The sequence below is a fragment of the Bos grunniens genome, chromosome X (assembly GCF_055505025.1).
Source record: "Bos grunniens cultivar Pamir isolate PY7600 chromosome X, Bosgru_T2T1.0, whole genome shotgun sequence".
Lineage (NCBI taxonomy): Eukaryota > Metazoa > Chordata > Mammalia > Artiodactyla > Bovidae > Bos > Bos grunniens.
In genome coordinates this window covers 135230052-135253774 of record NC_141194.1, presented here as the reverse complement: position 1 = coordinate 135253774, position 23723 = coordinate 135230052, and the positions used below count along the sequence as shown (strand labels likewise).

Genomic DNA, 23723 nt, shown 5'->3' with positions numbered 1-23723 from the left:
AAAAACACTCAAAGGGAGAGAGACAGGGTTGAGAGGGAAGATGATGAGGACGCTTAGACTCCTTCCAAGTTATCCGTTGACATAGTTATTTTTAGAGTATATGGAAATGGCACCCCACTCCAGTATTCTTGCCTGGAGAATCCCAGGGACAGAGTAGCCTGGAAAGCTACAGTCCATGAAGTCACAAAGAGACATGACAGTGAGACCAACACACAGAGTCTATGGGTGTATAAAATGGTGGCTGTTACTGGTTTTGTGTATATGTGTATGTATGTTAATTAGAAAAGTATGTATGAAGAGTTTGCTTTATTTACATACAAGCATCTTGCTCCTTTGATTCTATTGTTAAGCTGCCATTTATTGAACACTTACTGAGTGCAAGATTCTATACTAAATACTTTAATCTTAACATTAACCCTTTGAGTTATTATTCTTTCCATTTTACAGAAGATTAAACTGAGGTTTGGAGGAAGTGACGTATTTATCTTACAGCTAATAAAAGAAAAAGCCAGAGTTTAAATTTCATTACACTTGACTCAAAAAATCTATACTTTTAAACCACTGCACAATATTGCCTCACTGTGGTAAAGCTGAGCATAGCTCAGTTATAGCAAACATGAAATAGACTAGTTGAACTTTGACTTAAAGATTAAAACTTCCCTTGAATCTATCATTTTGCAATGTGAATTATCCCTCTTAATGTGCCTGTTTTGCATATTAATATGAAACAGTGCATCCAGAAAAACAGCTTTACTTTTGCCGGAGAACTATTGATATGCTGAGCTTAAAAATTAAGACCCAAACATCTTTTGAAGACTCAAAGTTATTGGAACATTTTGGGGGTGTGTTCTGTTGTATCCTAGTCAAGGTAGAGTGAAGAGGACCAAAGGTTGCCCGAAGTGTGGGAAAAGCACTATTAAGCAGAAAGATAAGATTTGTTGATGACAAGGAATACCCTGGTGGTCCAGTGGTTGAGACTTAGCACCTTCACAGCTGGGCCTGAGTTCACCTCCTGGCTGAGGATCCCACAAGCCATGTGGTGCAACAACAACAATAACAAAAAACCCAAAAACAAAAAAGGTGATGATAGCCACATTACTGTCAAATGAAAAAGCTATTAAAATTAAACTTTTTGTCAAACACAAAGCCAGATTTACAACCCCCCCCCTTTTTTTTTTTTTTTTTGCTCAGAAGAATACTATTTCAATGCTTGAGCAAAAGGGAAGGGACTATATCCTGGTGTGCTTGCTTTGAAGGGATTCTAGTAAAAAATAAACAGAGCTCTCTCATCTATTTGCCAAAGTGCCTGAAAGATGCCAGTGCCTTTTAGGAGGCATGACACTTGAAGCCATCCTCATTCTTAATCATATTTATGAGGTTGGGTCTTTCTGAATCACTCCTCTAGAAATAATCCCAGTAGAAGAAAGCAGATTTTTTGGAGAGATTGAACACCAAGGGCTGGAAACAGTTGGAAAGAGAGGGCTGAACACATTTCGGCTCCTTTCCATTCGGGCTGTGATCCAGGACAAGGCGAGAGCAGCAGCTTTCCTGGGAATATTGATTGATTGTGTTGAATATGATGGACTACACTTAAAGGTTTGGAACCAAAAGGTCCTTAGCAGGTTTGGCTGTCCTGGCAATGCTATAAAATCAATCAGCTGAAATGCATTTGCAAAGGAGTTGTTTTGTCCCCATCTAGATATAAATATTAGAAAGAGGAAGAGGGAAGTCAACATCATTTCAGATTTTCTTATTGAGGTGATGATAGTTATTAATACTACACTTCTTGTTTATGTGTTTCTGATGAGACTCTGACAGGGATGATCTGTCTTTTCTTGGAAGCAAACTCTTCAGACACATCAAAAGAAAGCTCAGTGAGATGTAAACACAGTGGAGAGGTTCAGAGAGAGGGTCACAAGGAGGAGCATGAAAAAGAGCTACACTGAGAAACAGCTTCCTTGCCCTACATCCATGCCTGTTATTCTTCTTAATGCAGAACTTAATGTTCAGAGATGGGGTCAGGGGTTAGAAGGGTAATTTCAAAGTTAATGTGAGATTATTATTATTATTCTTATTTTCACAAGTGGTGTAGAATGGAGACATAGAATGACTTAAGCTCCAAAAACATTTTTGCACAAGTGTCATAAGAGTGAATGAGTCCTTTAAAATAAAACATTCGTGATTACTATAATAATTCACTTCTACGGAAAGTGAACTGCCAAATACCACTTTTAAGAGTTACATGTAAAACTGCAAAGCATTTCTCCCTGTTGCCCTTTTATAGTGAACATCATGCCAAGGCTTCTTCCATTGCTTTAAGAGCACATAGATCTCAAATAACATGGCTGAACTGCAAAATGCACAAAGTAAACATAGGATAAGCCTCTTTAATGTCATTTAGCCTGGAATAGCAAGAAATGGCTGTTCTTTGATATTTGCATATGTAATTCAGATGATTCTGATCAATTCAACCTTTTCTCAATAGTAGGTATTCAAATGTCTACAAACAATTGTATGAATATCAATAATTCAACAAATAACAGGTTATGGCAGCCTGTAATGTGAAAATCCGTATATGAATATAAGGCTTATGGAAGCAATTTCCTATTTCTTATACTTTCTGGTGTGAGTGAAAAAAAGGGGACTAAAATATTTTTAAATGGAAATGCATAGAGAACAAAGGGTAACATTTGAGTTCAATTTTTAATAGCTTTTCATTTTTATTGAGAAACACAGGCAGAAATGGGAAAATTCACATAAAAACAGCTCTAAGTGCATGGATTCTTTTTGCATATATTCATCAGTTGCTTGTGTGTGACCAGAAATATATGAGTCATTTGCATTAAAAGATAGCCTGTGCTTAGTCACTCAGTCATGTCTGACTCTTTGCGATGTGATGCCAGACTCCTCTGTCCATGGGACTTCCCAGGCAAAAATACTGGAGTGGGTTGCCATTTCCTTCTCCAAGGAGTCTTCCCAACCCTGGGATCGAACCCAGGTCTCCTGTATTGCAGGCGGATTCCTCACCATCTGAGTCACCAGGAAAGCCTAAAAGATAGCCTTAGTGGAGACAAATAGGTTGAGCAGCAAGGGTCTGGGTAATGACTATTGCAGTGACAACTTGCAGTGTTACTGCTTAGGGAGGCAGCAATGTGGTAGGGAAGGAGCACTGCTCTGGAACTTAGGTGAGCTCCTGTTTATTACACTAGTTCTCAATTGGTGAACTGGTAATGTGGGTAAAACCTCAGGCAAATAATTTAGTTGCTTTTAGAAGAGGTCACCCCTGATAGATTGTTGGTAGTTACTTGCTTCAACAATGGAGGAAAAGAAATTGCTATCTAAAAGTCACAGCAATCCAGTTGTGAAAATATTTTTACATTGGAAAGCTGTCTTCAGGTAAAACCTCTCAGGTTATTTTGTGCACCATCACATTTCCATGTGTGTATGTATATGTATGTGTGTAGAAACAAAAATGAAGAACTTTAATCCTTTGCATTTATCACCTCAGCCTATCAAGGCTATTTGAATCATAATCCTATTACGTAAGATAAATAACTGCTGAAACTTAGCTTGAAGGATTTTGAGCATAATCTTGCTAGCATGTGAAAAGAATTCAGTTGTATGGTAGTTTGAACATTCTCTGGCGCTGCCTTTCTTTGGGATTGGAATGAAAACTGACCTTTTCTAGTCCTGTGGCCACTGCTGAGTTTTCCAAATTTGCTGGCATATTGAGTGCAACACTTTAACAACATCATCTTTTAGGATTTGAACTAGCTCAGCTGGAATTCCATCACCTCCACTAGCTTTGTTCATAGTGATGCTTCCTAAGGCCCACTTTACTTCACACTCCAGAATATCTGGCTCTAGATGAGTGACCACACCATCATGGTTATTCAGGCCATTAAGACCTTTTTTGTATAGTTCTTCTGTGTATTCTTGCCACCTCTTTTTAGTCTCTTCTGGTTCTGTTATGTCCTTACCATTTCTGTCCTTTATTGTGCCTATCTTTACATGAAATGTTCCCTTGGTATCTCTACTTTTCTTGAAGATGTCACCAGTCTTTCCCATTCTGTTTTTTTTCTCTGTTTCTTTGCATTGTTCACTTAAGGCTTACTTATCTCTCCTTGCTATTCTCTGGAACTCTGCATTGTTGGATATATCTTTCCCTTTCTCCTTTGCTAGGCTTCCCATTATGTCATCAGTGAAGTCACTTATAGAATCTTGACTAACACAGGGACAGAGCAACATAAAACATAACTAGAGAGACCATTCTCCTGATTTCCTGTTTTCTGGAAAGAAGCCAATGAGACTAATGTTTTCCTTTATAATTTGTACGCATATGTCATGAATTTTATCTTTTGTAACTTATTCAACCAGGGACAGGCTCTGTAGCCAAAGGTAATTTTCTGTAGCAGCATTCTCAACTCAGTAAATTGTGACCCATATATAGTTTGCTTAGCTCTGATATTGCTAAAAAAATGAACTGTCACCATGGTGGACCCTTTCATCAAAAGGGAGACCAACAGATTCTAAGTTGGCTTTGCTATGAATTCTATCTAAATATGGCATTTCATGTTCACTTGTGACTAGCACAATCCGAACATTTGTCTTGAGGCATTTTCAGTGTGTGATATGGAGGGAAATATAGCTGGAGTGAAGAATAAGGATAAATAATAGGAAAAAAGAGGGTATATAGAGAATGCTGCTGCTGCTAAGTCACTTCAGTCGTGTCCGACTCTGTGCGACCCCATAGACGGCAGCCCACCAGGCTCCCCCGTCCCTGGGATTCTCCAGGCAAGAACACTGGAGTGGGCTGCCATTTCCTTCTCCAATGCATGAAAGTGAAAGTGAGGTCGCTCAGTCGTGCCCGACTCTGTGCGACCCCATAGACAGCAGCCCACCAGGCTTCGCCGACCCTGGGATTCTCCAGGCAAGAACACTGGAGTGGGTTGCCATTTCCTTCTCCAATGCATGAAAGTGAAAAAGTGAAAGTGAAGTTGCTCAGACGCGTCTGACTCTTCGCGACCCCATGGACTGCAGCCTACCAGGCTCCTCCATCCATGGGATTTTCCAGGCAAGAGTACTGGAGTGGGGTGCCATAGAGAGGTTAAATAATGATTTTGGGTAAAATCACTAGTGTAGGCAGCGAGAGATACCCACCTTTCTGGAGTTGGCAAGATGATAGCATCACCTAATGCTACTGTTGGTTCATAAGAGTTACTTATGTAATTGGAATGATGACATATTTTTCCAAGTATCCATAAGGCATAGTTGTGAAAGTGGTGAGATATTACCTTTGATTTTTTTTTGTTACTTTCCATTATATATGTCAAATGACCCCATCAACTTAGAAACCATTGTAATGAAATGTACTATTTTTTGGATATATTTAATTCATTAAAATTTAGGAAACCTTTGCTCATACAGAACTCTTAGAAGGATTGACCTTTGTTTTCTTTTAATATGCTTATAGGTTTATTGAAAATACTTAAAGTTTTAATTCAAGTGCAATTTGTTGTGCAATTTGAGGCTACCCTCTTAGTTATTCTTGTGAAAGTAATCTTTCCAATATTTATTTTTTACTGAGAATCTTTCATGTGCCAAAAAAAGTTACTTTAATGTGTAATTTAATTTAATCAATATAGCCACCAGTAAGACTTGCATGGAGAAACAGTGGAAACAGTGTCAGACTTTATTTTCGGGGGCTCCAAAATCACTGCAGATGGTGAGTGCAACCATGAAATTAAAAGATGCTTACTCCTTGGAAGGAAAGTTATGGCTAACCTAGATAGTGTATTAAAAAGCAAAGATATTACTTTGCCAACAAAGGTCCATCTAATCAAGGCTATGGTTTTTCCAGTGGTCATGTGTGGATGTGAGAGTTGGACTGTGAAGAAAGTTGAGCACCGAAGATTTGATGCTTTTGAACTGTGGTGCTGGAGAAGAGTCTTGCGAGTCCCTTGCACTGCAAGGAGATCCAACCAGTCCATTCTGAAGGAGATCAGCCCTGGGATTTCTTTGGAAGGAATGATGCTAAAGCTGAAACTCCAGTACTTTGGCCACCTCATGTGAAGAGTTGACTCATTGGAAAAGACCCTGATGCTGGGAGGGACTGGGGGCAGGAGAAGGGGATGACAGAGGATGAGATGGCTGGATGGCATCACCAACTCGATGGACATGAGTTTGAGTGAAGTCCAGGAGTTGGTGATGGACAGGGAGGCCTGGCTTGCTGCAATTCATGGGGTTGCAAAGAGTCGGACACGACTGAGCAACTGAACTGGAGTGAAGACTGGCATTACTGTCACCAATGTACAGATAAGGTAATTGAAGAGGAGTTAATTAACATCCGTAAATCACACAGCTAGTAAGTTCTATTTCCCATATTTAAATTTTTATTTTCCAATTTCTGAATGCTTTACACTATTCTATGCTTTCATTCCCATTTGTATCACAAGAAACTTTGTTAAACACTGGTTGAAAAATATTTACTCATGCTAATACTTTTACTTGGATCAGTGATATGACGTCAGTAACATCAACAGCATCATCATCAACAACAGCAATAACAAGGAATGTGTTAGCTTTGTGAAGACTGGTGATCCCAGGGTGGTTTATAGTGATTACAACTTTCTAAGCCACAAAAGTGACACAATCTCCAGTATTTGGAGCATGATTAGGACTCGGTTAACACTTGTTAAATAAGCAGATGAAATGCCCCAACACTGTTTTGAGCATAAGCGTGTAGAGGAGAGAAGTTGTTTTGTTTCACTGTTTTCAACTGGCAACAAGGAAAGTTTCTTCATACATCCCATGTTCTGAAAATCAGAGTATCTTTAGTAGTGCTCCCAGAAGTATTCTTTGTCACTGCCACAGTGTTGACTCTGAACCTTGGGAGTTCCCTGTGTTTGGAATCTGAAACCGGTCCTGTACACAGAGGGTAAGGGGAGACTGAAGAAAGAAGCAGGCCTTCCCTAGATTGGTAGGTGGCAGTTTTATAGGCACAGAAACTTACACGTAAGGCTTCTTGTGGGTGGCCACAAGACAAGTTGATTGCTGCACCCACCTGCCTGAGTCATAAAAGTTTATATAGCAGCCTTAGTTAAATTCAGTCATATATACTATCCGGATGGTCTCAACAACACATTATGCTTTCAAGACTTTGAAGCCTACTATGGGAGCAGTGGGCAGAGAGTACATTCCAAGCCCAATGGATGGGCTGAGGAACCTCTGGTTGCCCAGAGTCCAGATTGCAGGTCAACCAGCGGTCATCTCCTTTCAGTGACCTCCTCCAACACAAAATCCTTTCCCAGCAAGAATAAGAACAAAGGGATATTGCTTATGCTTTTCCTGTAACTGCAGTAAATTTTAGTTGGTTGTCTCATGATATGATATGTAAACGCATCTTAACAGTCTCTGTTGCTAAAAGAATCCATGGAAACCTGGAGAGACAAAAAGTACCAGACAAATGATGTCCTCAAACTGATTTTTTAAATTTTATGACTAGAAAACTAAAGTATTGCCAGGAAATACAATCAAAGTCACATTTTACTAGGAGCAAGCACTTCTTTGACCAAAAGATCAATGTGCAGTCAAAACTTTTATCAGAGGTAGAATTAATAGATAAACACTTAAAAGGTAGCTTAAAAATTCATATTGAAATGAATATAAGGCAGATAAACCAGACCAAAGTATAACAGGGCAGTTGAATCACTATTCCAAACACTTTCTACCTATTGCCCTTTATAAGGCTTTTCTACTCTTTGGCTCAGAGTACTCAAAAGGTTGGTGGCCTGCCAACCAGGAAAATTCCCTGGTGGACTTGGCATGTGAATTCTTAAAACGTACTGCAGTAGGGAAGGTTGAAGATATGGAGTATCCTGAAGTTTCAAAGGCATTTTACATTAGATAACAATTCAGTTTTGGCTGATACAATGGTTTTCACATTAATTTATATGTTTTGCAAATAGTACCTATATATTGAACATTACATGTATCCACCAGTATAGTATAGATAATATCACTGCTTTAAAAATCCTACATATTCCAACTATTCATACCTTCCTTCCCTCTAACCCCCAGCAACTACTATTTCCATAGTTTTGCCTTTTCTCACATGTCATATAGTTGCAATCCTATAATATAAAAGCTGAAGGAAGCCAGACTATGTTATCCCAAAGTATGCCTCTTTAATGTAAAACTTATTTTGTGTTATAGGCAATTAGGAAGCAGGAAACTCACAGAAAAACCGCCTAGTTTGTACCTAAAAGGAAGGATATAAATTCTTCTTTACTGGAGATAGAATCTTTTGAGCCCAGAGACAGCACCAGAGGAATCTGTAGGAAAAGCCTTACTCCTTACATATATTTACTTCCCACAGTTTGCCACCCTTGGAAACCTAAAGCTGCTTTCCTTTCTTTATCCTGTCATTTGTCAACAAATACATTGTTTTTTGTTGAATATGCAATATGTGCTGGAATTCTAAGCTGCCATTTTGAGTTACTTTGGGTTAGGTTTCTCCCTCATGCTGTGTGCTGTATATGTTAAATCTGTTTTTCTCTTGTTAATCTTATATTACAGCAGTGTCAAGAAGGAATCCGGAAGGGTAGAGGGCAAATATTTCTCCTTCCCTACTAGCCTTTCAAATTGGCTTCTTTCACTAAGTAATGCTTATTTAGGTTTACTCTATACTTTTTCATGGTTCAATAGCACATTTATTTTTAGTGCTGAATAATATCCTATTGTCTAGATGTACCACAGATTATTAATCCACTAACCTACTGGAGGACATCTCGACTGTTTCCAAGTTTTAGCTATTATGAATAAAATTTATACATGTCTGTGTGCAGTTTTTAGTTTGAACATGTTTTCAACTCTTTTGGGTAAATACCAGGAAACATGGTTGTTGGATCATATGATAAGAGTACCTTTAGTTTTGTAGCCTGTGTGCTTAGTCACCTGGAGAAGGCAATGGCACCCCACTCCAGTACTCTTGCCTGGAAAATCCCATGGATGGAGGAGCCTGGTGGGCTGCAGTCCATGGAGTCGCTAGGAGTCAGACACGACTGAGCGACTTCACTTTCACTTTTCACTTTCATGCATTGGAGAAGGAAATGGCAACCCACTCCAGTGTTCTTGCCTGGAGAATCCCAGGGATGGCAGAGCCTGATGGGCTGCCATCTATGGGGTTGCAGAGTTGGACACGACTGAAGTAACTTAGCAGCAGCAGCAGTGCTTAGTCACTCAGTCATGCCCAACTTTCTTGTGACCCTGGTGGACGTAGCCCATCAGGCTTCTCTGTCCATGGGATTTCTCAGGCAAGAATACTCGAGTGGGTTGCTCTTTCCTTTTCCAGTGGATCTTCCCAACCCAGGGATCAAACACAGGTCTCCTGCACTGCAGGTGGCTTCTTTACCGTCTGAGCCACCAGGGAAGCCCAATACTGCCAAATTTTCTCCAAAAGTGGTTGTACTATTTCACCTTTCTACTGGCAGTGAATGAGAGTTCCTGTTGTTCCACACCCTCACCTGCCTTTGGAGTTGTTAGTGCTTTGGATTTTTGGTCATTTTAATATCTCATTATTTTAATTTGCATTTCCCTGATCACAGATAATATGGGACATCTTTTCATATGTTTATTTTCCATCTGTGTATTTTCTTTGGTGAGGTGTCTATTAAGATTTTTCACCTATTTTTAAATCGAGTTTTCTTATTATTGAGTTTTAAGAAGGTTCTTTGTATATTTTACATAATAGTCCTTCAGATGTATCTTTTGAAGAGATTTTTCTCCAAATCTGTGACTTGTCTTCGTAGGCTATTGACATTGACTTCCTAAAAGCAGAAAATTTTAAATGAATGAGGTCTAGCTGATCAATTTTTTGCATGAATTGTGCCTTTATTAGTGTTCTATCTAAAAAAGTCAGCACCATACCCAAATTACATTATTTGGGAACAAAGACAGTTTTATTTCTTCCTTCTCAGTTTGTATACTTTTGATTTTCTTCTCCTGTTTTTTTTTTTTTGCATTAGCTGCATTACTATGATATTGAAAAGGAATAGTAAGAGGGGACGTTCTTGTTGAAAAGCTTCTAATTTCTCACAGTGTGTGTGTGTGTGTGTGTGTGTGTGTGTTTTTGGTTTTCATTGTCAAGATGTGGAAGTTCCCCTCTTCATAGTTTACTGAGTTTTTTTTAAATTATGGGTATTAGATTTTATCGGATGGTTTTTCTGCATCTATTTATGTGATAATATGATTTTCATTTTTTAGTTTATTGATGTGATGGATTACATTAATTGATATTTAAATGTTTAAGCAGCCTTCTGTATTTAGGATAAATCTCACTTGGTCACATTATATGATTCTTTTATATGTTGTTGAATTCTATTTGCTAATATTTTGTTGAGGATTTTATATACCTATGTTCATGAAAAATTAAAAGATGCTTACTCCTTGGAAGAAAAGTTATGACCAACCTAGATAACATATTAAAAAGTAGAGACATTAGTTGCCAACAAAGGTCTGTCTAGTCAAGGCTATGGTTTTTCCAATAGTCATGTATGGATGTGAGCTATGGGCTTCCCTCGTAGCTCAGTTGGTAAAAAAAAAAAAAAATCCTCCTGCAATGCAGAAGACCTTGGTTTAATTCCTGGGTCGGGAATTGGACTATAAAGAAGGCTGGGCACCAAAGAATTGATGCTTTTGAACTGTGGTGTTGGAGAAGACACTTGAGAATCCCTTGGACTGCAAGGAGATCCAACCAGTCCATCCTAAAAGAGATTAGTCCTGGGTATTCATTGGAAGGACTGAGGTTGAAGCTGAAACTCCAATACTTTGGCCACCTGATGTGAAGAACTGACTCATTGGAAAAGACCCTAATGCTGGGAAATATTGAAGGCAGGAGGAGAGGGGACGACAGAGGATGAGATGGTTGGATGGCATCACTGACTCAATGGACATGAGTTTGAGTAAACTCTGGGAGTTGGTGATGGACAGGGAGGCCTGGTATGCTGCAGTCCATGGGGTCACAAAGAGTTGTAAACGACTGAGCAACTGAACTAAACTGAACTGTTGGGGCTTCCCTCATAGCTCAGTTGGTAAAAAATCCGCCTGCAATGCAGGAGACCCCAGTTCAATTCCTGGGTTGGGAAGATCCCCTGGAGAAGGGATAGGCTACCCACTCCAGCATTCTTGGGTTTCCCTTGTGGCTCAGCTGGTAAAGAATCGCCTGCAATGCAGGAGACCTTGGTTCAATCCCTGGGTTGGGAAGATCCCCTAGAGAAGAGAAAGGCTACCCACTCCAGTATTCTAGCCTGGAGAGTTCCATGGACTCTCCAGTATGGTCCATGGGGTTGCAAAGAGTCGGACACTACTGAGCGACGTTCACTGTTCACTGAACTGATGTTCATGAGAGATACTGGTCTTTTCCTGTAATGTCTTTATTTGATTTTGATATTACAGTAATTCTGGCCTTATAGAATAAGTTAGGAAATACTGCTTCTATCTTTTGAAAGAGATATTAAAGATTAATATAATTTTTTTTCTTAAATGCTCAGAAGACTTAACCAGTGAACCCATCTGGTCCTAGTCCTTTCTGTTTTGAAAAGTAGATTATCGATTCAATTTCTACAAATGATGTAGGCCTATTCAGATTGTTTATTTCTTCTTGTGTGAGTTTTTACAGATTGTATCTTTCAAGAAATTTTTCCATTTCATGTAGGTTATCAAATGAGTATGGATAGAGTTGTTTCCACTATTCCTTTATTATCCTTTTCTTGTTGTTACTGATTTCTAGATTTGTTTGTGACTTTGATCAAATCTCTTTACTTCTTTTTGCTTTGGTTTCTTCCTTTATGAAATGGAAATTATTATGCTAATCTTGTAGAACTCTTGCAAGGATCAGCAATGAGGAACTTAAAATGACTTACACAGAATAGGTGTCAATAAATTATAACTGCTATTGTACTATGATCTGAGAGAATTTGTTTTCTCACAGGACATTTTCTTGTTATTTTTAAAAGGCTATTTAAATTAAAAAAAAAAGGCTATTTGAGGATAATAGTCTCAAGTGTTTAAAATCCTTTTCTTATGTTGAGAGAAGATAACAGAAATAGATGGTTCCTCATAATTTCAGTTTAAGCTTCTTGAAGCTCTGATGATTTCTAATTTTCCCAATGAAGGCCTGAAAGGTGGTACATCATCAGTATAAATTTTTGTATAACAATTTGGTACTAACCATACCAGTAATCCATAGGAATCTTAGTCCAGTTTCTGCAATCATATTTTCTTGAATGACATATGAAATGTTTTTTAGAAATAGTGAATTAAATGAAGAGATTGGTCTATTAAAATAAATTTTGTATAAATGTTAAAAGTGGAACTCATTAGTTTTTTTCATTTTCTTTACTAATGTTTAATAATTATTATTATGTCATAAAAATTTATGCTCATCCTGCTTAATTGGGAAAAAACAGAAAGAATACAGAAGAGAAGAATACTCATAATGTCTTAAGCAGAGGGATCTACCAAAATATTTTATAGTTTGTAGTAGTAAGAATATGTTAGATTATCTTACAATAACAAATAAACTGCACCCACAAGTGGTTTAAAACAGCAGTGTTTATTTCTCGCTAGTGCTAAATGTAAAGCAAAGATGGGCAGTAGGCCTATGCCTGCAGTATTCACTCAAGAGATATAGGCTGGTAGAGTTTCTACCACTTTTTAGAATACTAAATTCTCCAGACGAGACTTTAAAGTTTGATAACTGGGAAAGTAACTATGCAAAATCATGAACTGGCTTCTAAATATTCCTGCCTAGAAACTACAGATGTTATTTTTGTTCACTCTATTGGCCAGATATCACGTTAATATGGTCAAGTGTCACTTCAAGGAGACAGGGAGGTGCACCCTTTCCTTGTGCCTAGAAGGAGAAAGGTGCTGAAAATATTAGCAGTCACTTAGTTTGAGCAAACTTGAGAGAGTGAAGGACAGGGAAGCCTGGTGTGCTGCAGTCCATGGAGTCCCAAAGAGTCAGACACAACTTAGTGACAGAACAACAGCAAAATTGTCTAAGTGGGCTATATATATTGGGTTGGCCAAAGGGTTCATTTGGGCTTTTCTGTAAAATGGTATGGAAAAACCCAAAAACCTTTTTGGCCAACCCAATATTTCTAGATTTTTTATTGTGTACCTGTGTAAGTATCCATTCATGCAATTGACATCTTACTATAAGAGTTGATTTCTGCCAATTTTTACTTAAGACATGGTAAATATTTTCCCATATCAGTAAACATTCTTCAACCTTATTTTTTGTTATATCACTTACATGTACAAAATGTTTTATTTTTTTTTATTAATCCAAAACTGGTGGTATTTAACATGTTTCCAATTTTAGGTATCCTATACAATACCACTGTAAAAGCCATATTCATAAATATTTGTCCAAACTGGGTTTTCTTCAGGATAAATTCTCTTATGTACAACAAGTATATCAAAGGATATGAGTATTATAAAAGCCACTAAAGCCATTGACCTACCTCTTGAGAAACCTGTATGCAGGTTAGGAAGCAACAGTTACAATTGGACATGGAAGAACAGAATGGTTCCAAATAGGAAAGGCAGTATGTCAAGGCTGTATATTGTCACCCTGGTTATTTAACTTCTATGCAGAGTACATCATGAGAAATGCTGGGCTGAAAGAAGCACAAGCTGGAATCAAGATTTCCAGGAGAAATACCAATAAGCTCAGATATGCAGATGACACCACCTTTATGGCAGAAAGTGAGGAACTAAAGAGCCTGTTGATGAAAGTGAAAGAGGAGAGTGAAAAAGTTGGCTTAAAGCTCAACATTCAGAAAACTAAGATCATGGCATCTGGTCCCGTCACTTCATGGCAAATAGATGGGGAAACAGTGGAAACAGTGGCTAACTTTATTTTTTTGGTGGGGGGGGGGGGGCTCCAAAATCACTGCAGATGGTGATTGCAGCCATGAAATTAAAAGACACTTACTCCTTGGAAGGAAAGTTATGATCAACCCAGACAGCATATTACAAAGCAGAGACATTATTACTTTGCCAACAAAGGTCCATCTAGTCAAGGCTATGGTTTTTCCAGTGGTCATGTATGGATGTGAGAGTTGGACTATTAAGAGGGCTGAGCACTGAAGAATTGATGCTTTTGAACTGTGGTGTTGGGTAAGACTCTTGAGATTCCCTTGGACTACAAGGAGATCCAACCAGTCCATCCTAAAGGCGATCAGTCCTGAGTGTTCATTGGACGGACTGAGGTTGAAGCTGAAACTCCAATATTTGGGCCACCTGATGTGAAGAACTGACTCATTTGAAACAACCCTGATGCTGGGAAAGATTGAGGGCAGGAGGAGAAGGGGATGGCAGAACATGAGATGGTTGGATGGCATCACCGACTCAATGGACACGAGTTTTAAGTAAACTCTGGGAGTTGGTGATGGACAGGGAGGCCTGGCGTGCTGTGGTTCATGGGGTTGCAAAGAATTGGACACTACTGAGTGACTGAACTGAACTGAACTGAAGCCATTGAAGTATTATAAAAGTCATTTCATTCTTACTGTACCTTTTCTGTCTTTGTATTTCAAGTCATGTTCTATATGCCACAGCAGAATTCCAGAATAAGAAAAATAAATGTCTATTATATCATTTTTTCTCATTTTCATGGAAATCTGAAGATACTAGTATACATGGTCCAGTTGATTGTTAAGTTATAATTACTGCATATTGAAAATGATAACTATAAACCAAAGATTTATGATTAGGTTACATTGTAGGAAAGGTCCCTGATTAGGCAAAGCTAGTGCCAATGCAGGTAGACATAAGAGATGCAAGTTTGATCCCTAGGTGGGAAAATCCCCTGGAGAAGGGCATGGCAACCCACTCTAGTATTCTTGCCTGGAGAATTCCATGGACCAGCGGATCCTGGTAGGCTACAGTCCATAGGGTCACACAGAGTCAGACATGACTGAAGTGACTTAGCATGCACGCATGCACAAGGAGACTAAAAATGTACACTTCACAGTAGTTTTCTTCTGTATAGATTTTGTAAAGAGCTTGTAATGTTTTACCCATTTTAAATCAAATAATGTCTCATTTTCCTCTATATATTCTTTCCCTGTACCTCTATAAGAACAGATAATCTTACAAACAATAGCAAATGTATTAAATTAGGGATTTGTACTAAAGCAGCACAATGAAAATGAAACTGTGAGCATATGGCATTTCTTGCTTATGATGCCAGGTAATAGCAATATATTTTGCTTTATGGTCAACTCGGGGGATGTAAACTATTACAAACATAGTGGTCCTGTTTTGCATTTTCAAAAGTTGCCATTTGGCCAAGTGTTGTGACCAAATTTAATGAATTTTATATAAACTTGTAAAATCTAGAACTTTGAGACTCTTGAAGTGTGTTATAGTTTCCCTGTTTAGGACCTAGAAATAGCATACTTTAATCTAGCAAATTGTAACAGAATCAAGTTGAAAACTTAGAAATCAAGAATTAAAAGTTAAAGATGTAGAAAGTAACATTTTAGAAATGATTCTATGCCTAAGTCAAAAGATGTTTAACTATATTACGTTTCTTCAGAATTAGCCATTTTTATAACTATTGAATGGAGAGGTAGTGATCTAAACATATTACTCAAAAATTTGTATAGTGCCAATTTATTTTATAACAGCATAATTTAGGGTGATTAGATAACTATTATTTGTGAATGAAAGTTTCTATGTGCAATAAATAGTTGATTCTCTGATCCTTTGTGGAAAATGAATAAAGTTGGGAGAGTTAGCTAATTTTTTTTATGTCCTTAAATGGTTCTTACTATAACTATATTTATGAAGATATCAAGTCTGTTTTCAAAGGCTAAGTGCTATCCTATTGAGATTTTTATCATATTTGTATTTTATTCGTCACAAATGACAGTTCCATCCACTCAGGTAATTTTGGACACACAAACATGCACATGTGCACACACACATACATACATACAAACTCACACACACCATTTTAAAAGTGGTTGAATTGACCTGATAAACTTAAATATTATTTATTGAATCAGTCAAATATATTTTTGTACTTACTATGTACCAGATGCTGTTAGATGTGCTAGTATTATTGAAGACACTGTTGTTATTGACAGCTAGTAGGGGAAACATAATAAACTTATACACACATGTATATTCTATGTAAAGTGAAGATAAGCTTATGAAGAAAACTAGGATAGGGGAATTAAAAATCAGTGTGTGTTTGTAGTGGAGGGGAGTTCTATTTTCTATAGGGTGATCATAGAAATCTTCTCTAACATATAGTCTACTGACCTTTGATAAAGAGCAAAGACAATTCAATGGAGAAAGGATAGCCTTTTCAATAAGAAATGGTGCTGATCATCCACATGCACAAGAAAAAAGAATTTAGAAACTGACCTATAAAATTTGCAGAAACTGAATCAAAATGTATCATAGATCTAAATATTAAACACCAAACCATAAAACTTAGAGATAAAATGAGAAAATCTAGATAATCTCAGGTTTGGCAATAAGTATTTATAGATACAACACCCGAACCATGATCTGTATAGAATAAAACTGATAATGTGAATTTCATTTAAAATGTCTACTGTGTTGAAGTTACAGTTAAGAAAATGGAAAGACAAGCCACATAGTGGAAGAAAATATTTACTGAAAAGACTTGTATCCAAAATATATAAAGAAATCTTAAAACTTAACAATAAGAAGATAAACAACCCACTTTAAAAAATGGGCAAAAATCTGAAAAACATCTCGTAAAGAAGATATACAGATACCGTCTCCTAAAGAATATATACAGAAAAGATATTCAACATCATATGCCATTGGGCTGTGCTTAGTTGCTCAGTCATGTCTGACTCTTTGTGACCCCATGGACTGGAGCCCCCCAGGTTCCAGGATTCTCCAAGAAAGAACACTGGGGTGGGTTGCCGTGTCCTCCACCAGAGGATCTTCCAAACCCAGGGATCAAACCCAGGTCTTCCACATTGCAGGTGGATTCTTTACCATCTGAGCCACCGGGGAACCCCAAGAATACTGGGGTGGGTAGCTTATCCCTTCTCCAGGGGAACTTCTCTACCCAGGAATCAAACAGGGGTCTCCTGCCATTATGTAATTTCAAACTGAGACAACTGTGGGATACCACTACATACCTATTAGAATAATCAAAATCCAAAACACTAAGAAGATGAAATGCTGGCAAGAATGTGGAGCAGCAGCAACAGAAATGCAAAATGATATAGCTGCTTTTGGAAGGTAGTTTGGTACTTTCTTACAAAGATAAACATAATTTTACCTTACTACCCAGCAATTTTGCTCCCAGCTTTTTCCCAAATAAGCTGAAAATGTATGTCCATACAAAAACATGCATACAAATGTTTATAGTAGCCTTATTTATAATTGTCAAAAATTGAAGCAACCAAAATATTTTCCAGTGAACGAATAAACAGATTGTGGTATTTTCATGCAATGGAGTACTGTTCAGTGATAAAAAAATAAATGAGGTATCAAGCCATGAAAAACATGGAAGAATGTTAAATGCATCATCCTAAGTGAAAGCAGTGAGTCTGAAAAGTATAAAAACTGTATGATTCCAACTATATGGAATTTTGCAAAATGCAAAATTATTGAGGCAGTTAAAAGATCAGTGGTTGCAGAGGTTTGGTGTCAGAGGAGGAAGGAGGAATAGGTGGAAAACAGGGATTGTTAGGGCCGTGAACTGTTCTTTATGATGTAAGAGTGGATATATCATAATACACATTTTCCAAAACCAATAGAATTGTGCAGCTCATAGTGAATCCTAATGCAAACATTTAACTTAGTTGATAATCAGTATCTGTATTGATTCATAAGTTGTAACAAGTGAATCAAACGGATTCATTTTGATATTTGGCAAAACTAATACAATTATGTAAAGTTTAAAAATAAAATTAAAAAAAAATAATATGAACAATTTGGCAGGATGGTAGTGAGGTTTAAGGATACTCCCTGTACTTTATACTCAGTTTTTTTAAAACTGTTGTAAAAGTAGTCTATTAATTAAAAAAAGACTTTTATTGAGCTATGAATAGAAACAAATTTCCTTAATCTGATATAGGGTGTCAGAAATTATACCAGATACCATACTTAATGATAAAATATTAAAAGCTTTCACACTCAGACTGAGAATAATAACAGTTACATTAATGATCACTATTATGATATTAGAATATTGAAAAAATTTTTCCTAAAAGTACTACTAGCCAGGGCAATAGGGAAAGAAAAAAGTATTAAGATGGTGAAGGAAAATAATAACAAATCAGTTTCCATAGACAGTATGAAGATGATTTTAAAAATCAAGAAGATCAAGTACTATTAGCCAGGATGTGAAATATTCCACATGACAGAAAGAAAGTAGAAAATCTTTTGGAAAATGCTTTGGCTTATATCAATTAAAGCTTAACATACACATATCCTATAACCCACTACTCTACTTCTATGTAATATACATGAAAGAAATACACATGAAAAAGAATATGCAAGAATGATCACAGCACCACTGTTTTAATAGGTGAAAAATGGAGAAAATTTTAATGTCCTTCTACAGTATGAATAATAGACAACTTGTAGCATATCCATTGTAAATTCATAAAATGAAAATCTTTACATTAGGAATGGGTAGGCTGTTACAACAATCCTCAAAAATGTAAAATTGAGTGAAAGAATACAGACAGTGGTATGCATGCTGTATGATTCCATCCATGTAATTCTCAAAATTAGACAAAATTGAGATGTAAAGCAGAAAGGTGAAGAGAAGAGATTTTGGTTGGGTTGGTGCTTATATAAATATGTTCATAGTGATAATTAATAAAGCTGTACCTTTTGTACTTTTAAAATATATGTCTACATTAATACTCTATAAATTTATAACAGAAACATTAATATTTATATTAATATGTAATACTATAGTTTAAAGCACTTAACAACTCTTCATAATTGTCTCCATGTAAGTTTACTTATACATACATATGAGTGTGTGTGTGTATATATTTGAATTAACACCATATTTCCAAATTTATACCATTTTCCAGGCCTGGGTCTACAGTGCAAATCAAAGGAAGATTGTACTTTGTTATGTTCAGCACTTTACCAAGAATTGCTCAGCAGTAATGCCACAACAGCAATAGAATTTGTGACATTTAATGTGGCAAAACAAAATATTCCTATCAGTGTGAATCTGTAGATCTCATATATTGATTTTAAATATAGGTGCAAGCATCTGATTACATACTCCATTATATAATGTGGAAGAGTGATACTTGGTCATCTATATAGTAAAAATACAGTGAAAAATTCTAGAGGTTTTTATTTTTTGATGGTCCTAGATCTTGGTTGCTGCGTGTGGGCTTTCTTTAGTTGCAGTGAACAAGGGCTACTCTTTGTTGTGGTGGGTGGCCTTCTCATTGCTGTGGCTTTTCTTGTTGCGAAACACAGGCTCTAGAGCACATGGGCTTCAGTGGTTGTGTGTGGGCTCAGTAGTTGCACCCTCTGGGCTCTAAAGAGCTGACTCAGTAGTTGTGGCACACGGGCTTCAGTTGGCTGCAGCACGTGTGATCTTGCCGGACTAGGGAACAAACCCTTGTCCCCTGCATTGGCAGGCAGATTCTTAACCATGGTACCACCGGGGAAGTCCAAAGTACATTGTTTTTATTATTTTTTAAAAAGTTTACATGAGCTGATGTAAAGTTAAAGGCAGAATAAAACATACATAGAACATAAACATGGAAAACATAAGGAAAAAAGAAGAAACCTTGAGAATTAAACCATGGAGTCCAAAGCAGGAATGAAAGAGAATAGAGGGGATGACAGTTTTTTTTTTTTTTTTTTTCAAAGAGAGAATAGGAAAGAAAGATGCCAAAGCTTTAAAATGGATATAACGCATATATATGGAATTTAGAAAGATGGTAACAATAACCCGGTGTACGAGACAGCAAAAGAGACACTGATGTATAGAACAGTCTTATGGACTCTGTGGGAGAGGGAGAGGGTGGGAAGATTTGGGAGAATGGCAATGAAACATGTAAAATATCATGTAGGAAACGAGTTGCCAGTCCAGGTTCGATGCACGATGCTGGATGCTTGGGGCTAGTGCACTGGGACGACCCAGAGGGATGGTATGGGGAGGGAGGAGGGAGGAGGGTTCGGGATGGGGAACACATTTATACCTGTGGCGGATTCATTTTGATATTTGGCAAAACTAATACAAAGTTTATTTATTTATTTTTTTATTTATTTATTTTTTCTAATTTTATTTTATTTTTAAACTTTACATAATTGTATTAGTTTTGCCAAATATCAAAATGAATCCGCCACAGGTATACATGTGTTCCCCCTCCTGAACCCTCCTCCCTCTTCCCTCCCCATACCATCCCTCTGGGTCATCCCAGTGCACTAGCCCCAAGCATCCAGTATCGTGCATCGAACCTGGACTGGCATCTTGTTTCATACATGATATTTTACATGTTTCAATCCCATTCTCCCAAATCATCCCACCCTCTCCCTCTCCCACAGAGTCCATAAGACTGTTCTATACATCAGTGTCTCTTCTGCTGTCTCGTACACCGGGTTATTGTTACCATCTTTCTAAATTCCATATATATGCGTTAATATACTGTATTTATGTTTTTCCTTCTGGCTTACTTCACTCTGTATAATAGGCTCCAGTTTCATCCACCTCATTAGAACTGATTCAAATGTATTCTTTTTAATGGCTGAGTAATACTCCATTGTGTATATGTAAAGTTTAGAAATAAAATAAAATTAAAAAAAAATAAAATGGATATAAGTATTCTACTGGAAAGGACCTATTACATGCCAAGCCATATGATTTTCATGTGTGTATGTAATTCTTTTTTTCTACCTTGTTCTAAGTGATTATATATGTGTATATGTGTGTATATACATGTGTGTGCAAATATATATCTGTATGTGTATGTGCGTGTGTGCACACACACATGGTAAATATACATATATGCTATGCTAAGTCACTTCAGTCGTGTCCGACTTTGTGTGACCCCTAGACGGCAGCCCACCAGGCTCCCCCATCCCTGGGATTCTCCAGGCAAGAACACTGGAGTGGGTTGCCATTTCCTTCTCCAATGCATGAAAGTGAAAAGAGAAAGTGAAGTCGCTCAGTCGTGTCTGACTCTTAGCGACCCCATGGACTCCAGCCTACCAGGCTCCTCCGTCCATGGGATTTTCCAGGCAAGAGTACTGGAGTGGGGTGCCATAGCCTTCTCCAAAATATACATATATAATCCCTTATATGAAGGAAAAATGAAAGAAGGATGAAGGGAGAAAAGGAGGTAAATTTTCAAGTTTTCCAGATTTCTCTCATTTCACCCAGGGCAAAAACAACAATTAGATACTGTACAAACAGGTATTAGATATTGGCTTCCCAAGTAGCACTAGTGGTAAAGAACCCTGCCTGCCAATGCAGGAGACATAAGAGATGTGGGTTCTGTCCCTGGGTTGAAAAGATCCCCTGGGGGAGTGCATAGCAACCCACTTCAATATTCTTGCCTGGAGAATCCCATGGACAGAGGAGCCTGGCAGGCTACAGTCCATGGAGTTGCAGAGATTTGGACATGACTGAGTGACTAAGCACAGCACATAAAAATAGAAGGGTATGGGTAACCTTTATTTGTGAAAAATAGGTAAGTTGAGAAGTAGGTATCAGGAAGATTTCCTTTATTTAAAGTAAACAATATTATCACCAGAATAACTAAAATCCCAGCTGTTTAAAATTGTTTTATAGTTGTTTATTTGCTCAGTTGTGTCTGACTCTGAGACCCCATAGACTGTAATCCACCAGGCTCCTCTGTCCATGGGATTCTCAAGGCAAGAATACTGGAGTGGTTGCCATTCCCTTCTCCAGAGGTTCTTCCTGACTGAGGGCTTGAACCTGCTTCTCCTACTTGGCAGGCAGATTCTTTGCTACTGAGCCACCTGGGAAGCCCTTAAAAGTGTTTACTTATGAAGAAAAGGGCTGGAGCCAGGGCATAAGACATTTAATTTTCACTTTACAGTACCATGTTTATTTTCTTTTACCTTGCATTGTATGTATAACTTTTAAGATAATAATAAGATTAAATGAAAGGGAGACAAGGTCTTTGAAAGTAAATAAATAGATAAAATCAGGATAATCTAAGCTTCTACTAACCACCCTCAAAGGGTTTCTGAAGATTTTCCTCAGCTCCTGTTACTGCAAGTACTTTTCAAGGCATTTCTTAATTATTATAGGCTTTGGAAGCATACAAATTTGAGCCTTAATCCAGAGCCTGCCACCTCCTAGCTATGTATAGCTTGAGCAAGTTCCTTCCCTGAAGTCCAGTGTTTCCCATCAGCATAACTGAGATAGTGATATTTACCTCCGGATGTTATTGAGATCAGTAATTGGGATCAAATAAATGAAGCACTCATCACGGTAGCTGACACATACATATTTTAAAGATAGTAGTAGCAGTAGTAATATATAAGATACAAGAAAATAGAATATATCTGTGCAAACAGTACAGTTTACCTATGTTAAGGGAAATACATGGAAAGAGATATAAAGCAAAATGTAAAAATAATAACCATGGTTATCTGTGAATAGTGGTATCATGGATGATTTTTTTCTTCTTTGTACTTTTGTGTAGATTACACATTTTCTATAATGAGTGTGTTATTGTGATAAAAAAATAAGAAAAATTGAATTCTAGACATAAAATCAACAAGTTGCTGCCACTAATGTAAGTCAATAATATACATTTCTATTTTTCCATACATCTTGTTACTAGCTATTATTATTCAGCCTTACATGAAAGCCAGAATCCTCTGCTTATATTATTTATGATTTTTGTCTGTGTTCTTCAATAATTATTTCTATCACTGTCTTTTTCTTTTTTTTTTCTGGCCAAAAGAGTATATGGGACCTGCACTCTTCCAATTAACCTCTCTTCATTCTCCTCATTTCTAAATTTAAAAGCCCAGAGTATAATGTACAGTTTCTTTGAGATCCAGGACACAGCATTTACAAAATTGTGAACATGATCTCCTCTCCCTTACTGAATTTTGATTGAATTACCAAACTCCTTATGTGTAGGAAGAGGAGATGTAGAAGTAGATGCTGTCTTTCCCTTCTCCAGTGCCGGTTTTATCGCCTTTTAGTGACTGGAAGAGACAAGGAAATCATTGAAGACTTTTGATAATAGAAAATTATTTAGACTTTGAGATGTAAAGTGTGGGAGCATACTGGGAGGGAATGACAAAGTGGTAACTGCTGTTAGGAAAGTTGGATGGAAAAGAACAATGTATGGTCAGCACTCACTGTGCTAGATCATCACTAAATCAATCTACTGTCAGATAATATAGGATGTGGCAGATGGATGCAATTGACACTTATGTTTGGAGAGCTTAAATGAAAGATAGTGTGTGCAATGTCAAGGTTATTACTAACTGAAAGGTACTGATGGGCTGTTTGCCAGTTGAATGCATCAACTAGGTGAGGAAGTGGAATGGATCTAATAAATACTGGGTGATACATAGAAAAGAAATGTAAAATGTTCTGCCTTTACTTTCTTGTTTCTCTACACTTGTGTGTTTCTTGGGAATTTACATGTATGGTGGAATTCGAACACTGTCTCCAGATATCT

The 23723-nt window shown here is 37.3% G+C and overlaps 1 long non-coding RNA gene across 8 annotated transcripts in view; it reads left to right on the top strand.

Annotated features, from left to right (window-relative positions):
- The window catches only part of LOC147341458 (uncharacterized), a 189644-nt gene that overhangs the window by 19999 nt on the left and 145922 nt on the right, over positions 1–23723 (top strand). For 2 of the 8 annotated variants that reach the window (XR_015159441.1, XR_015159442.1), the window contains exon 2: positions 5861–6320. The exons of the other annotated variants lie outside the window; for them this stretch is intronic. This is a non-coding gene — a long non-coding RNA (uncharacterized LOC147341458). The remainder of the gene's footprint in view (positions 1–5860; positions 6321–23723) is intronic. 8 annotated transcript variants of the gene reach the window in all.